Here is a 17,654-nt window from a genome sequence, read left to right as displayed (position 1 = left end):
ATCTTTTATCTGCCCCAGAGCTTAATACAGTGCTTGGCCTGTAGTAAGTGCTTAACAAATGCCATTATTATCATCATCATCATTATTATTGACTGGAGAAAATTGGAAAAAGGAAGCTTGAGGTCAGGAAAATTTTGCTGTAAATTCCTTGATGGCAGGGATCATGTCTTTAACTCCGTTGTATTCTCCCAATTTGAGAGGCAAGGAGATATAAAAGAAAACACCTCCAGAGGCTGCAAACATTTAACATGACATCACAACGAGGGCTTGCTTTTTCGTGTGCACAATGTAGTCTGTACTGTGGGTATGGAATTGGTTTTTTCAGGCGCACATCACTGTCAGTGATGTCTTCTTTCAATACAAAGAACAAAAATTGTACTTTATATGTAATATAAAGTATATAATATATATACAGTATAATATACAGTATATATACAGTGTAGTATACTGTATATAATATATATACAATATATATGTATATAGCTCTCTCCCTCTTCAAAACCTTATTGAAGGCCCATCTCCTTCAAGAAGGCTTTCCTGACTAAGCCCTCCTCTCCTCTTCTCCCACTCCCTTCTGTGCCACTTATACTTTTCCTCCATCCCCATAGCACATATGTATATACCTGTATACATCAATTATTTATTTATTTCACTATTTATTTATACTAATTTCAGTCTCTCCCTCTAGACTGTGAGCTCATTGTGTCTCTTTGTTGTTATATTGTATTCAAACAGAATGCGTCTGCTGTTATAGTGTATTCTCCCAAGCACTTAGTACAGTGCTTTGCACACAGTGACTGCTCAATAAAAGCATCTGAATATGCTGTATTCATGTACATACAGTTGTCCTTCACATTTTTGTAATTTTTTGATGGTATTTATTAAGCACTTCTTGTGTGCCAGGCAATGTTCTAAGTCCTAGGGAAGATAGCCCGGTCATCAAGTTGGGCACAGTTCATGTCCCACATGGGGCTCACAGTCTTAATCCCCATTTTCCAGCTGAGGTAACAGGCATAGTGAAGTGACTTGCCCAAGGTCACAGGGCAGACATGGTGAACCCAGGGCTAGAACCCAGGTCCTTCTGACTGCCAGGCCCAAGCTGTCTTCACTAGGCAACACTGTGATTTGCCCAAAGTCACAGAGCAGACAAATGGTCAAGCTGGGATTAGAACCCAGGACCACTTACTCGCAGGCACATGTCCTTTCTACTAAGCCATGCTGTTTCTCACATTTAAATAATATATAACTGTTGCATAACAAGAGAATATAACTCTCTCTATATGTGTATATATAATCAGTTTATATATGTGTGTGTGTATCTATATATATAGATAGAGATAGATATAATCAATCAATCAGTCATATTTATTGAGTGCTTACTGTGTGCAGAGCACTGTACTAAGTGCTTGGGAAGTACAAGTTGGCAACATATAGAGACAGTCCCTATCCAACAGTGGGCTCACAGTCTAAAAGGGGGAGACAGAGAACAAAACCAAACATACTAACAAAATAAAATAAATAGAATAGATATGCACAAGAAAAATAAATAAATAAATAGAGTAAATAAATAAATAAATAGAGTAGAAGCAGTAACAGTGTGGTTAAAAATGCCGCTAGAGAAAGCAATTCCAGGGAAGGTTGGAGGGAGTAAGAAGAGGGCTAGTGAGAGAGCCAGCTGTGGAGAGATTTAAACCAGGCTTTACTGAATATCAAACACTCCAGTCAACATCCACCTGGCAGCATGAGCCCACTGTTGGGTAGGGACTGTCTCTATATCTTGCCAACTTGTACTTCCCAAGCGCTTAGTACAGTGCTCTGCACAACGTAAGCTCTCAATAAATACGATTGATTGATTGATAGTGGAAAGAGTGACAGAAAGAGATAGAATGGGGAACACAGAGAGAACCCAGGTCTTTCTGATTCCCAGCTCACACTCTATCCATTAGGCCACACTGTTTCTATTATTTATTGATGGATTAATTGACTGAGGAGAAACAAGGAAACTAGGGTCTCACCTAAGGAGCATCTAGTCACAGCAGCTATCTGTTTCCTTTGCCACTCGATTTTGATTGATGGGAAATTCTTGAGACATTCAACAGGAGTTGACATAAAGATAATTGATTTTTCTCCACAGCGTCTTGGCACTATACCTATAGACACCAGTGTGCATCCGCTTCTCTTTGGAGAATGACTCATATAGAGAGGAGTCATTGATGGGCAGGAAATAGTGTCATTTTATATTACTTCACTCAAGAGCTCTAGTATTAGCCATTGACCCATTTACCATTACCGTCAAAATTCTTCTATTCCATCTTGGTGAATAGCTTTCTGATGGGAACCAGACTGCAAATTTACGAGCTTATCTGTGTGTGAAAATATCATCATCATTACCGTCAGTGATATTATTGAGCACTTACTGTGTATTCAGTGCTATACTAAGTACTTGGGAAGTATAATATACCAGTTGGAAGACACTTTCCTTGCCCACAAGGAGTTTATAGGCAAGAGGATATCCATCATTCATAGTCAAAGATGATACTATTGATGGTGAAATCCTATCTGGTCTTGCAGAACCTCATCCTTGTTGATCCTGTCTAGCCAGTTGGTGTTGAATTGGATTCACAAGTGATACTAGGGAAATCGTTCAATAAATCAGAAGAGTTTTCTGTGGTAAGTTTGGATCCACAACCTTAGAGAAGCTTGAACAGCTCCACAGATTTGTGGATGCTATATTTGGTATGAAGAGTGGTGTCTTGTTGACGGAAGCAGTGTGGCTTAGTTCAAAGAACGCAAGATTGGGAATCAGGAGACCTGAGATCATATAATCCTGGCTCTGCTGCTTTGCTTGCTGTGTGACCTTGGACACGTCACTTAACTTCTCTGTGCTTCAGTTTTCTCATCTCTAAAATGGGGATACAAAACCAGTTCTTCCTCTCTCTTACAAGAAGTGCTTAATAAATACTGTTAAACTGTATTATTACATTATAATTTAATACTATTATTATATTAGTACTATTATTATTAGTGATATTTGATAAGCGCTTGCTATGTGAGCACAACCTCCTCATCTGCCTTTTCTCCCCCACACTTCATCCTCAGAAATCTGTCCTGTCCCCCCAACAGAGACCTCCGATCTTTTGACCTCATCTGATTTTCTGAAGCTACCATGCCCCATTTACCCTCCATACCCAAACTTCCTTCCCTTGACAACCAAATTGACACCCACCCTCAACACCACCTTCTCTACTGAACTCAGTTTGCTTCTGTATCCCTTCATCAGAACATCACCTCCACAGTCTGCTTCCTTCACTTCTATGCACAAGCCACAGAGTGCCACTGGCAGAAATCTAGATATCAGGTGGACTTTGGCCACCACAAATTCACCCTTACGCATTTTAACTCTGTTCTCTCCTCTGCCCAGCAAAATTAATTCTCCAGCCTTATTGACTCTCATGCCCATTGCACACCAGTTGTTCCAGATGTTTAACTCCCTTCTCAAACTCCCTGTCCCCCCACCTCCCCTCACCTCCCGCCCTAATGACCTGGTCACCTACTTTATTGAGAAAATTGAATCCACCAGGCATGATCTCCCTAAAATCTCCATTCCCTTACTCCTCCTGCCCCTTCTTCAACTCTCCCATCTTTCCCAGCAGTATCTCAAGTGGAGATCCCTTGCCTTCTCTCAAAATCCACCCTCTTCACCTGTGCATCCGATCCCATCACTTTGCACCTTATCAAAACACTTGCCCCCTCCCTTCCTCCCTCCCTGACTGCCATCTTCAACTGCTCACTCTCTAATGGCTTTTCCCCCACTGCTTTCAAACATGCTCATGTCTCCCCATCCCAAAAAATCACCTTTGACCCCACAGCTCCTTCCAGTTATCGTCCCATCTCCTTCCTACCATCCTTCTCCAACCTCCTTGAGCAAGTCATCTACACCCACTGTCTCAAGTTCCTCTCCTCCAATTCTCTCCTAGACCCCCTTGTAATTTATTTTAATGTCTTTCTTCCCTGCTAGATTGTAAAGGTCTTGAGGGTAACGGTTATGTCTACCAATTCTACTGTGTTCTCCCAAGCACTTAGTATAGTGCTCTGCACACATTACATATTCAGTGAATGTCACTGATTGATTAATATGTCACTGATTGATTAATTGATGAGGAGAAGGCAAGAGGCAGACAGGACATTTTATTAATCATAATCATAATGATGATGGTTATTGAATAGTCACTATATGCCAATTGCCAGTCAAGATCTCAAGATAATCAGATCTGGCACAGTCCCTGTCCCACCCAGGGTTCACAGCTGAAGAAGGTGGGAGAGACAGATATCCCTTTTCTAGGGAACTGAGGAAAAGGGAGGTTAGATGACTCACCCAAGGTCACACAGCAGGTACTTGTTAAGTGCCTACTATGGGCCAGGTATTCATTCATTCATTCATTCAATCATATTTATTGAGTGCTTACTGTGTGCAGAGCACTGTACTAAGCTTGGGAAGTACAAGTTTGCAACATATAGAGATGGTCCCTACCCAACAGTGGGCTCACAGTCTAGAAGGGGGAGACAGACAACAAAACAAAACATATAAACCAAATAAAATAAATAGAATAAATATGTACAAGTAAAATAAATAGAGTAATAAATATGTACAAACATATATGTATACAGGTGCTGTGGGGAGGGGAAGGAGGTAAGGCAGGGGGGATGGGGAGGGGGTGGAGGGGGAGAGGAAGGAGGGGGCTCAGTCTGGGAAGGCCTCCTGGAGGAGGTGAGCTCTCAGTAGGGCTTTGAAGGGAGGAAGAGAGCTAGCTTGGCGGATGTGCAGAGGGAGGGCATTTCAGGCCAGGGGGAGGACGTGGGCCGGGGTCGACGGCGGGACAGGCGAGAACGAGGTACGGTGAGGAGGTTAGCGGCAGAGGAGCGGAGGGTGCGGGCTGGGCTGGAGAAGAAGAGAAGGGAGGTGAGGTAGGAGGGGGCGAGGTGATGGAGAGCCTTGAAGCCCAGGGTGAGAAGTTTTTGCCTGATGCGTAGGTTGATTGGTAGCCACTGGAGATTTTTGAGGAGGGGAGTAACATGCCCAGAGTGTTTCTATACAAAGACGATCTGGGCAGCGGCGTGAAGTATGGATTGAAGTGGGGTGGATACAAGATAATCAGGTTGGACACAGCCCCTGTCCCATATAGGGAGTCTAATATGGAGGGAGAGCAGGTATTGAAGCCCCATTTTAAAGATGAGGAAACTGAGGCTCAGAGAAGTCAAATGAATTACCCAAGGTCACACAGCGGGCAAGTGGTGGGGCTGGAATTAGGACCCGTATTTCCTGATGCCAGTTTCTGCTCTTTCCACGATACCGTATCACCTGGTGATGGTATTATAACCAGCACCTGGTCACAGCATTATGGAGTAAGTGCTCAGTATAGTGTTTTGCATACAGTAAGTGCTCAATAAATACGATTGTATGAATGAATCAATGGACTAGCCCAAGAGCCGTGCTGGATTTCTTGGAACAGCTAAATTGGCTTTGTAGTTGCCAGAACTCAAGCGTGTTGCTAGTGCCAAACATTTCAGTAAGATAGACAAAATCAGAATGGATCTTGGTGTTGCTTCCCACAGCTTTCCTCAGTCTGGTCTGCCGAGATCAGCTCTGCTATGCCGTGCTTTGGTGTGTAGTTGCATCACAGTTCTTAGCCAGGTCCAGAAAGGAACCCATCCTCATTCATTCATTCAATCATATTTATTGAGCACTTACTCTGTGCACAGCACTGTACTAAGCACTTGGGAAGTACAAGTTGGCAACATATAGAGACGGTCCCTACCCAACAACAGGTTTCCAGTCTAGAAGGGGGAGACAGACAACAAAACAAAACATGTGGACAGGTGTCAAGTCATTGGAACAAACAGAATTAAAGCTAAATGCACATCATTAACAAAATAAATAGAACAGTAAATATGTACAAGTAAAATAGAGTAATAAATCCGTACAAAATATATACAGGTGCTGTGGGGAGGGGACGGAGGTAGGGAAAGGGGATGGGGAGGAGGAGAGGAAAAAGGGGGCTATCATCATCATCAATTGTATTTATTGAGCGCTTACTGTGTGCAGAGCACTGTACTAAGAGCTTGGGAAGTACAAGTTGGCAACATATAGAGACAATCCCTACCCAGCAGTGGGCTCAGTCTGGGATATGACGAAAGAGAGAGTTCTGGGCAAGAAATGTCAGTGAGAGAGACGAGATCGAGGTACAGAGAGGAGATTGGCGTTAGAGGAGCCAAGTGTGCAGTCTGGATTGGAGCAGGGGAGCAGCGAGGTGAGGTAGGAGGGGACCACAAGGATGGACTACTTTAAAGCCAAAAGAGAAGAGTTTCTGATTGATGCGGAGGTGGACAACCACCTTAGTGGGGAGACATCCACTTTCTGGTAACTTATTTTAGTGTCTGTCTTCCCTGTTAGATGGTAACTCCTGAGAACAGGACTTTTGCTATCTCTATTGTACTCTTCCAGGCGCTTAGCACAGAGTACACATAGGCTCCCCGAGAACTCCAATCCTCAATACCAGAACCTGGCACGAAGTGAGAAGCAGAAAGGCCTAGTGGGTACACCACAGGTATGGAGTCGGAAGGACCTGGGTTCTAATCCCAGCTCTGCCACTTGTCTGCTGTGCGACCTCGGGCAAGTCACTTCACTTCTCTGTGCTTCAGTTACCTCATCTGCAAAATGGGGGTGGAGACTGTGAGACCTATGTGGGATAGGGGCAGGGTCCAACCTGATTTGCTTGTATCTATCCCATTTCCTGGCACATAGTAAGTGATTAACAAATGCCACAATTATTAAGAGACACAAAGATTTGGTCCTAGAGATAATAATAATAATGTTGGTATTTGTTAAGTACTTACTATGTGCCAAGCACTGTTCTAAGCGCTGGGGAGGTTACAAGGTGACCAGGTTGTCCCACGGGGGGCTCACAGACTTAATCCCCATTTTACAGATGAGGTAATTGAGGCACAGAGAAGTTAAGTGACTGGCCCAAAGTCACACAGCTGACAAGTGGTGGAGCCGGGATTTGAACCCATGACCTCTGATTCCAAATCCCGTGTTCTTTCCACTAAGCCTTGCTGCTTCTCTAGGTGCTTATCTGTTAGGTGCTTATCTTGTGCCTTATCTTATCGAGAAGCAGTGTGGCTCAGTGGAAAGAGCCCGGGCTTTGGAGTCAGAGATCATGGGTTCAAATCCCGGCTCTGCCACTTGTCAGCTGTGTGACTTTGGGCAAGTCGCTTCACTTCTCTGGACCTCAGTTCCCTCATCTGTAAAATGGGGATTAAGACTGTGAGCCCCACTTGGGACAACCTGATCACCTTGTATCCTCCCCAGTGCTTAGAACAGTGCTCTGCACATAGTAAGCGCTTAACACATGCCATCATTATTAGTATTATTATTGTGCCAGCACTGAGCTAAGTGCTGGAGAGTAGAGTTAATAGATATGATCCCTGCCATCAGGAAATTAATCATCTAGCAGGGGAAGCTGACACAAACATGAATTACAGGTAGGGAAAGCAACCCCCACCCCATTCCTGATCAACCCCCCCCCACCCCCGGGGGGGCTGGGAGTCTCAAAATGTCAATAAACCCTCATTTCTCATAACCACCCCTTCTTCTATGTCACCAATGTACTTGGATTTCTATCCCTTAAGCACTAGATATTTGCCCCAACCTCAGCCCCACAGCACTTCTGTCTACTCTTCTATTTCCTCTACCCGTAATTTATTTTAATATATTGTTTCCCATCTAGACCGAAGACTCCTTTTGGGCAACGATTGTGTTTTCCAACTCTAGTTTCACTGGACTTTCCCAAGGGCTTAGTGCAATGCTCCACATTCATTCATTCAATCATTTTTATTGAGCCTTACTGAGTGCACTGAGCACTATACTAAGCACTTGGGAAGTAGAAGTTGGCAACAATACAACCTCAAAAAACCCCATTGATTAATTTGCTTGGAGCCACGTGGTTCAGGAGTTCCAGGTGATCTGGCCATAAGAAGTCAAGGACGTGTCATATTTCCAACATGCAGTCACTCGCCTGAGACGTTTGCTTGGGGAAAGGTGGAGAAATAGGATCTAGTCTAAAATTAGCCCTCAGATTAAGATAATGACCAAATTAACTTGTTCTCAGCTTCCATTTTATCCCAGGCTGAGAGACGCACTTTACCCCATGGAGAGCCGAGAATGATTGTGGTAGTTGAGTCCTTACTTTGTGCCAAGCACTGTGCTGGGGTAGGTAGCAACAGCATGGTGTAGTGGGTACACCACAGGCCTGGGAATCAGAAGGTCATGGGTTCTAACGCCGGCTCTGCCACTTGTCTGCTGTGTGACCTTGAGTAAGTCACTTCACTTCTCTGCGCCTGATACTCCATCTGTAAAATGGGGATTGAGACTGGGAGCTCCACGTGGGACAAGGACTATGTCCAACCTGATATAATTGTCTACCTCTGTGCTTAGTACAGTGCCTAGCACATAGTGCTCAAAAAATCCCACAATTATTGTTATTACTAGGTGCAGCATACTCAGATTGGACACAGTCAATGGCACAGGTCCTAGAGTTCAAGGGTATATCTTCTGGCTGTTTTGTTTTGTTTTAATGGTATCTGTTAAGCACTTATTATGTGTCAAGCAGCATGACTTGGTGGATAGAGCCCAGGCCTGAGAGTCAGAAGGCCCTGGGTTCTATCCCAGCTCCGCCACTTGTCTGCTGTGTGATCTTGGCCAAATCACTTCACTTCCTTGTGCTTCAGTTACCTCACCTGTAAAATGGGGATTAAGACTGTGAGACCCATGTGGGACAGAGACTGTGTCCAACCCGATCAACTTGTATCTGCCTAGAGGAGAAGGTAGACGTTATTATAAACGAATACGTTTACAGATAAGTACATAAGAACTGTGGGTCCGAGATGGGGGATGAATAAAAGGAGCAAGTCAGAAGGGAGAGGGAAAAGTCTTTAAGAGGGCTTTGTCAGGGAAGGCCTCCCTGAGGAGATGTGCCTTCATTAAGGCTTTGAAGGGGAGGAGGGTAACTGTCTATTGGATAGGATATCAGGTTCAGTAAATAGCATAATCTTCACCAATGCAAGTCAGTGCCCCTCCCTCAAAGCCTTACTGAAAGTACATTTCCTCCAGGAGGCCTTCCCTGACTAAGCCCTCCTTTCCTCTTCTCAGAAGTTGGGTTCTAATCCCAACTCTGCCACATGTCTGCTGTGTGACCTTGGACAAGCCACAACTTCTCTGAGCTTCAGTTACCTCATCTGTAAAATGGGGATTAAGACTGTGAGCCCCACATGGGACAACCTGATCACCTTGTATTCCCCCCAGTGCTTAAAACAGAGCTTTGCACATAGTAAGCGCTTAACAAATGCCATCATTATTATTATATCCTGATTTTCTCCCTTTATTCACTGTCCCTCCCAGCCCCACAGCACTTATGTACACATCCCTAATATATTTATATTAATGTCTGCCTCCCTATCTAGATTGTAAACTCGTTGTGGGCAGGGAATGTGTCTTTTATTGTTGCATTGTACTCTCCCAAGTGCTTAGTACAGTGCCCTGCAAACAGTACATGCTCAATAAATGTGATTGATTGACTAATTGAGCTACTACTATTCCAACTGGAAGAAAGGTTTGGCTAAAGTATTTGAGTAAGAGAGGAGGTGACTGGGAAGCATAGAAACCAAATCTTCTCTACTTAATAATAATAATACTTGTATTTGTTAAGCTCTCACTATGTGTCAAGCGCTGGGGTAGGTAGAAGATAATCAGGTCCCACATAGGTCTTAATTGGAGGCAGAATAGATATTGAATCCCCGTTCTGTAGATGAGAATTTAGGCCCAGAGAATTTAAGTGGCTTGCCTAAGGTCACCCAGCAGGTAAGTGGTGGAGCTGGGATTATGGATCACAGTTTGGAAGCTTCTAATTAATAATAATTGAGGATTTGTTAAAGGCTTATTAAGTGCCAAGCACTGTAATAGGCAAAGGGGCAGATACAAAAAAAGATAGTTGGACACAGTCTAAGAGGGTGGGAGAACAGGAATTTTATCCACATTTTACAAATTCATTCATTCAGTCATATTTATTGAGTGCTCACTCTGTGCAGAGCACTGTACTAAGCACTGTACTAACTGAAGTATAAGTTGGCAACATACAAAGATGGTCCCTACCCAACAACAGGCTCGAAGGGAGAGACAGACAACAAAACAAAACATGTAGACAGGTGTCAAAGTCGTCAGAACAAATTGAATTAAAGCTAGATGCACATCATTAACAAAATGAATAGAATAGTAAATATGTACAAGTAAAATAAATAGAGTAATAAATCTGTACAAATACATATAGAAGTGCTATGGGGAGGGGAAGGAGGTAGGGCAGGAGGGATGGGGAGGAGGAGAGGAGAGGTGGTACAAACAAAGTAAATGAGGCCCAGAGGTTACATAACAGGCAAGTGGCAGGGTCAGAATTTGAACCCACAACCTCTGACTCCTCTTTCTGTTGCTGCTTCTTAACCTCATCAAATATAGACTAGATTTATCTCTTTTGCCCCAGCTTTGAAGAAACCCAGGCCCCTTTTTCTCCTTTACACCTCCTGAGTCCACTGCATGTACAAGGCAGTACAGAGAAGCAGCGTGGCTTGGCAGAAAGAGCCTGGGCTTTGGAGTCAGAGGTCATGGGTTCGAATCCCAGCCCTAGCAATTGTCAGCTGTGTGAACTTTGGGCAAGTCACTTAACTTCTCTGTGCCTCAGTTACCTCATCTGTAAAATGGGGATGAAGACTGTGAACCCCACGTGGGACAACCTGATCACCTTGTAACCTCCCCAGCACTTAGGACAGTGCTTTGCACATAGTAAGCGTTTAATAAATGCCATTTTTTTAAGAAAAGGCTTGGAGAATCCAGGGTGCTGGGCAGAGTGAGTGTTGGGTGCTAACCCTACCCATCTGTCACCCAGGGGAGGAGATACAACCCTAGTTCATCTCTTTTTCAATGATATTTTTAAGTGCTTTTTAAGGCACTGTAGTGCAGTGTCTGGCACATAGTAAGCCCTTCGCAAATACCATAATAATAACAATAATGATAATCAGGCTGGACACAGTCCCTGTCCCACGTGGGACTTACTCCCCATTTTAGAGATGAGGGAACTGAGACACAGAGAAGTGAAGTGACTTGACCGAGCAGACTAGTGGCAGAGTCAGGATTAGAACCCAGGTCCTCTGACTCCCAAGGCCGTGCTCGTTCCAGTAGAGCCAAGGGAAGGCCCCTGCTGGCCCCATAGCTGCAGAACCAGGGGTTCCCTCCAGCTTGAAGCTTCCTGAACCAATTTCAACAGTCCTTCATGGAGTCCCTTGAGGAGAGTGGCCCCTTTTACCGTACATGGTCCCATTGGAGAAGCAGCATGGCCTAGTAGGAAGCAGTGTGGCCTAGTGGATAGAGCACAGGCCTGGGGGTCAGAAGAACTTTGGTTCTAATTCTGGCTCAGCCACTTGTCGGCTATGTGACCTTGGGCAGGTCACTGAACCTTTCGGTGCCTCAGTTACTTCATCTGTAAAATGGGGATGAAGACTGTGAGGCCCATGTGAGACACAGACTGTTTCCGACCTGATTAGATTGTATCTACCCCAGTGCTTAGTTCAGTGTCTGGCACATAGTAAGCACTTGGCAAATGCCATCATCAGGGCAAGGCCACGGTGAGGGATCAGAAAGAGGCGGAGGAGGCTGGATGTTGGTGATAAAAAGGGAGCCATTGCTGGGGAGCTCAGGGCAGTGGGAAAACCAGGGGCCCCAAAGAAGAGGGAATTATGATTATTATTATGGTATTTGTTAAGCGCTTACTAAGTATCAAGCACTGTTCTAAGCGCCAGGATATATCCAAATTAATCCAGCTGGACACAGTCCCTGTCTCACATGGGAGTTTCCATTCTAAGGTGGGATTTCGGAGGCAAGATCAGGAGTGGTAGAAGGAGAAATCAGCTTGCCCTCTTCGGTGTCAGCAGAAGTGCAGAGCAGGGTGGCTTTTATTCATGTAGCTTGATCTCAGTTTCATTCAGAATAAAGCTCTTTTTTATGATATTTGTTAAGTGCTTACTATGTGTCAAACACTGCTCTAAGTGCTGGGGAAGGTACAGGTTAATTAGGTCAGACATAGTCCCCATCTCACATGGGGTTTGCAATCTAAATTGTTTGTTTAACCCAAAATATGCAGTATGAATGACAAGTGCTCCTAGACTGTAAGCTAGCTGTGGGCAACTCCGTTCTGTTGTACTCTCCCAAGCGCTTAATACAGTGCTCCACACACAGTAAGCATACAATAAATGCAATCAGTTGAGTGATTGATCTTACACTTGAAAAGATGAACAAAGATGGTTAAAAGCCACACGATTGCTTTATCTACGGCTTCAACACCGTGGGACAGTGCCTACAAAATCTGCTTCAGGCCGAGTCATGTATCTGTCACCACCTTTTGCAAACCACGAGATAGAAGGCAGGTTGGTAGGTTCCCCGTGTTAGACTTGGAGAAAGTGAAATCCAGGTGGTCAAAGGTCATCGAGCTAGTCCAGCGATCCTGACCCCAGGGAGTAAGCAGACTTGTTCCATACACCTTTTCTCTCTTCGAGAGAGGAATTTATGTCAACTGAGGAATTTACAGGCTCAAAGGCGCTATACATCCAGGACAAAATGGTGAACTGGATCCTCCCAGTGCCTCAATAACTCCCTGGGAGGAAATTGAGCGTTTTGGGACATTTATGAATGAGCTCTATCAGTCTTTGCGGCTGCCAGCTAGCAAGTTACTGGTGCAGCCATTGTTCTAAATTGGCACTTGGTGGCATATAAGAGTTAGTGCACTCTCCCGGTGCTGAATTTCATCCCAGTGAGTAATTTATGTGCTGACAGAAACAGACTTATTAAAACAAAATAACCAGTGAAGTTGGTGTCAGCTAATGGGAGGGCGGTGGACTCAGTGTGGCACCTCCACTTTAATTCATGGAAACATTCATTTGTCTGGTGACTCTTTCTCCTGCCGCTATTTCGTCTAATTGTCCCAAAGAGCTCTACAACAGGATGAAAACGTCCTCAGCTTTCTTCTAGCTTCTGCAGCTGGAGTGCATGTGGCCCCGGGGTGGGGGGAAATCATTTTAACCTCCTCAAAGTCAATCAGCCAGTCAATCAGTCACCAAGATTTATCAGCCTAGAGTACAAAGCAGTAAAGAAAATAGATTCCAGACCGAAACTCAATTTAAATTCCTGTCCTTGCTTTGACTGTTTGTGCCAATGCTGTAGGTCCAATGGGAAGACTGTAAATTCCTTTAGACTATAAGCTTGTTAAGAGCAGGGAATGTGTCTGTGTATTATATTTTATTCATTCATTCGTATTTATTGAGCACTTCTGTGTGCAGAGCACTGCACTAAATGCTTGGAAAGTACAATTCAGCAAAAAATAAGAGACAATCCCTATCAAACAACAGGCTCACAGTTTACTCTCCCAAGCACTTAGTACAGTTTTCTGCACACAATAAGTGCTTAATAAATACTGTTTACTGACTAGCATGGCTCTGTAATTCAGCTCTTTAAATAGAAGGATGACTCTAGACTCTAAGTTCATTGTGGGCAGGGAATGTGTCTGCCAACTCTGTTATATCATACTCTCCCAAGCGCTTAGTACAGTGCTCTCTACATAATAAGTACTCCAGAAATATGATAGATTGTCAGGGCTACACAATTAGAAGTGAAGTTTTCTGGCCAAAGAACAACTTGGAGAAACCCACAAGGTGGACAGGCCCACCTAGGAATCCTGTGAAGTCTCTAGTGACGATAGTCAGTGAAGAATGCAACAACTGCGAATGCAACCAGCTCTGGGTTATGGTGCTGTTGACATGCTATTGGTAACTGCAGCTGTGAATGTTGTAGTAGTAGCATTAATAGGAGTAATGATATCAGTGATAATAGTAATAGTAGTAACAGTTAATACCAGTGGTAGTGGCAGTAGTAGGAGTTGTGGTATTCATTCATTCAATCGTATTTATTGAGCACTTACTGTGTGCAGAGCACTGTACTAAGCGCTTGGGAAGTACAAGTTGGCAACATATACATTGGTAGTAGTACTAATGGTACTAGTAGTGGAAGTAGTAGTTATTAATAGTAGTGGTAGAGATAGTGGTAATAGTAGCGGTAGCACTTATGTCTTGTCTTATGCCGTCGAGTTGTCTCTGACCCATAGTGACGCCATGGACACAGCTCTCCCAGAATAGTACTAATTATTAATAGTAGTGGTAGAGATAATGGTGGAAATAGTGGTAATAGTAGCGGTAGCACTTATGTCTTGTCTTATGCTGTCGAGTTGTCTCTAACCCATAGTGACGCCATGGACACAGCTCTCCCAGAACAGCCCGCCTCCAACTGCAATTGTTCTGGTGGTGTATTCATAGAGTTTATTTGGTAAAAATGCAGAAGCGGTTTACCGCTGCCTCCTTCCGTGCAGTAAACTTGAATCTCTGCCCTCGACTCTCTCCCGTGCCGCTGCTGCCCAGCACAGGTGAGTTTTGACTTGTGGCAGGTAGCCTGCCACTCGCTAGCCACTGCCCAAGCTAGGAATGGAATGGATATGCCTCTGCTTGACTCTCCCTCGTGAGGTCGAGACTGGTAGAGTACTGGAAAATCTCCAGGATATCTTTAAATTATATATTATAAATAACATTTATTTATATCAATGCCTGTCTGCCCACTAGACTATAAGCTCTTTATGAGCAGGGACCACGTCTGCTAACTCTGCTGTATTGTACTCTCCCAAGTTCCTAGTACAGTACTCTGCACATAGTAAATGTTCAGTAAGTACCACTGATTAACTGGTTGTTCTGCACATAGTAAATGTTCAATAAATGCCGCTGATGGATTGATAGTAGTAATGGAAGTAGTAGTTATTGATATAGTGATAGTGGTAGTAATACTAGTTATTAGTAGCACTAGTATTGGTAATAGAAGCAGTAGTTGTGGTAGTAGAGTGGAAGTAACAGTATTGACGCAGTGCAGGCACTAGGAACTTGGAAGAAAGAAACGAAAGGAAAAGTCTTTGCATGAACTTGACAATGTGCTGCACTCCTACTTGCCTATTTGCTCACTGCGCTCTGTGCCTCAGCAGCAATGTGACCAGCAGACACAAGATAGGACAAGCAGCGCTGCCTAAACCATTCAGACTATGATCAATTTCTGGGAGCAGGGTCTCAGAATCAAGGCTTATAATAATAATAATAATGGTATTTGTTAAGTGCTTACTATGTGCTAAGTACTGTTCTAAGTGCTGGGGGAGATACAGGGTAATAAGGTTGTCCCTCGTGGGGCTCACACTTTTAATCCCCATTTTAGAGATGAGGTAACTGAGGCACTGAGAAGTTAAGTGACTTGCCCAAGGTCTTATCTGTCATTCATTCGATCAGTCAGTCAGTCATTAATCAATGGTATTTGTTGAACACTTACTGTGTGCAGAGCACTATACCAAGCACTTGGGAAAGTACCCCTTTCTCATTGAAACCTTATTAAACCTTGGATTCACTGACACTGTCCTCTCTTGGTTCTCCTCCTTTCTCTCTGCTCCTTAGTCTCTTTTTCTGGCTCCTCCTCTGCCGCCCACCCCCTGACTGGTAGGGGTCCTTCAAAGCTCAGTTCTAGGTGCCCTTCTTTTCTTCTATTTCCACTCCCTTGGAGAACACATTTGCTCCCATAGCTTCAATTACCATCATTATGCAGATAATTCCCAAATCTACATTTCCAGCCCTGACTTCTCTCCTTCCCTGCAATCTCACATTTCCTCCTGCCTTCAAGTCATGTCTACTTTGATGTCTTGCCAACACCTCAAATTAAACATCTCTAAAACTGAACTCCTTATCTTCCCACCTAAACCCTGTCCTCCCCAGTTTTTTTCCAACACTGTAGACAACACCATTGTCCCCCCTGTCTCAGAAGCCCATAATCTTGGCATTGTCCTTGACTTATTTCTCTCATTCCACCCATAAATTGAATATGTCACCAAATCCTGTCAGTTCTACCTTCACAGCATTGCTAAAATCCACCCTTTCCTCTCCATCCAAATTGCTGCCATGCTGATTCAAGCACCTATCCTATTCCACCTTGACGACCTCATTTGCCTCCTCACTGACCTCTCAGTCTCCTGTCTCCCCCCACTCCAGTCCATACTTCATTCTATTGCTGGATCATTTTTCTTCAAAAACATTCCCTCAAGAACTTCTAGGGGTTGCCCATCCACCTCTGCATCAAACAGAAACTCCATACCATGGACCTCAATGCATTAAATTGCCTCGCCCCCTCCTACCTCACCTCACTAATTTCCCACTCCAGCACAACCCACACACTCCGCTCCTCTTGTGCCAACTTACTCTCTGTGCCCTAATCTCATCTATCTCACCACCGACCTCTTGCCTACATCCTCCTCCAAGCCTGAAACTCCCTCTCCCTCCTTATACACCAGACCACCACTGTCTCCACCTTCAAAGCACAAGTAAGGTCACATTTTCTCCATGGGTCTTCCCTGATTAAGCTCTATTTTCCCCGGCTCACTCTCCCTTCTGCGTCATCTCTGCACTTGTATCTGAGATCTTTGAACATTCGATATTTGCCCCACCCCTAACCCACCAGTGCTTTTGTACATATCTTTAAATTATATATTATAAATTACTCATATATTCATATTAATATCTGTCTCCCCCTCTAGACTGTAAGCTCATTATAGGCAGGGAGCCTATCTGCTAATTTCTCTTGTACAGCACTCTCCCAAATGCTTAGAATAGTGCTCTGCACACAGTAAGCACTCAATAAATATGATTGAATGAAGGAATCCCATTGATTGATGGATCCAATACAACGGAGTGGGTAGAAGCTATCTCTTTCTACAAGGAGCTTAGAGTTTATAGGGGTAGGCAGACACTAAAATAGACTGCAAATAGGGGAAATAGTGAAGTGGAAGAATATTTACAGCAGTGCTGTGAGGATGGAGTGAATTTCATCTGAGCCCACTGTTGGGTAGGGACTGTCTCTATATGTTGCCAACTTGTACTTCCCAAGCGCTTAGTACAGTGCTCTGCACACAGTAAGCGCTCAATAAATACGATTGATGATGATGCCATTGCATTCTCAGCTTGGGAAGTTGCTGTCAAGTGGAAGGCAAATTTCTACAGGTCAAAACTCACCTGTGCTGGCAGCATTGTCATGGAAGAGAGTCATTCATTCATTCATTCACTCAATCATATTTATTGAGTGCTTACTATGTGCAGAGCACTGTACTAAGTGCTTGGGAAGTACAAGTCGGCAACATATAACGACAGTCCCTACCCAACAATGGGCTCACAGTCTAGAAGGGGGAGACAGACAACAAAACAAAACATGTAGACAAGTGTCAAAGTCGTCAGAACAAATAGAATTATAGCTATATGCACATCATTAACAAAATAAATAGAATGGTAAATATATGCAAGTAAAATAAATAGAGTAATAAATCTGTACAACTGTATACAAATGCTGTGGGAAGGGGAAAGAGGCATGGCGGGAGGGATGGGGAGGAGGAGAGGGTGGAGACTCAGGTTGACTGCGTGGAAGGAGACAATGGTAA

Source organism: Tachyglossus aculeatus, chromosome 17 (assembly GCF_015852505.1).
Source record: "Tachyglossus aculeatus isolate mTacAcu1 chromosome 17, mTacAcu1.pri, whole genome shotgun sequence".
NCBI classification, from domain to species: Eukaryota; Metazoa; Chordata; class Mammalia; order Monotremata; family Tachyglossidae; genus Tachyglossus; species Tachyglossus aculeatus.
This window is presented reverse-complemented; position numbering follows the sequence as displayed.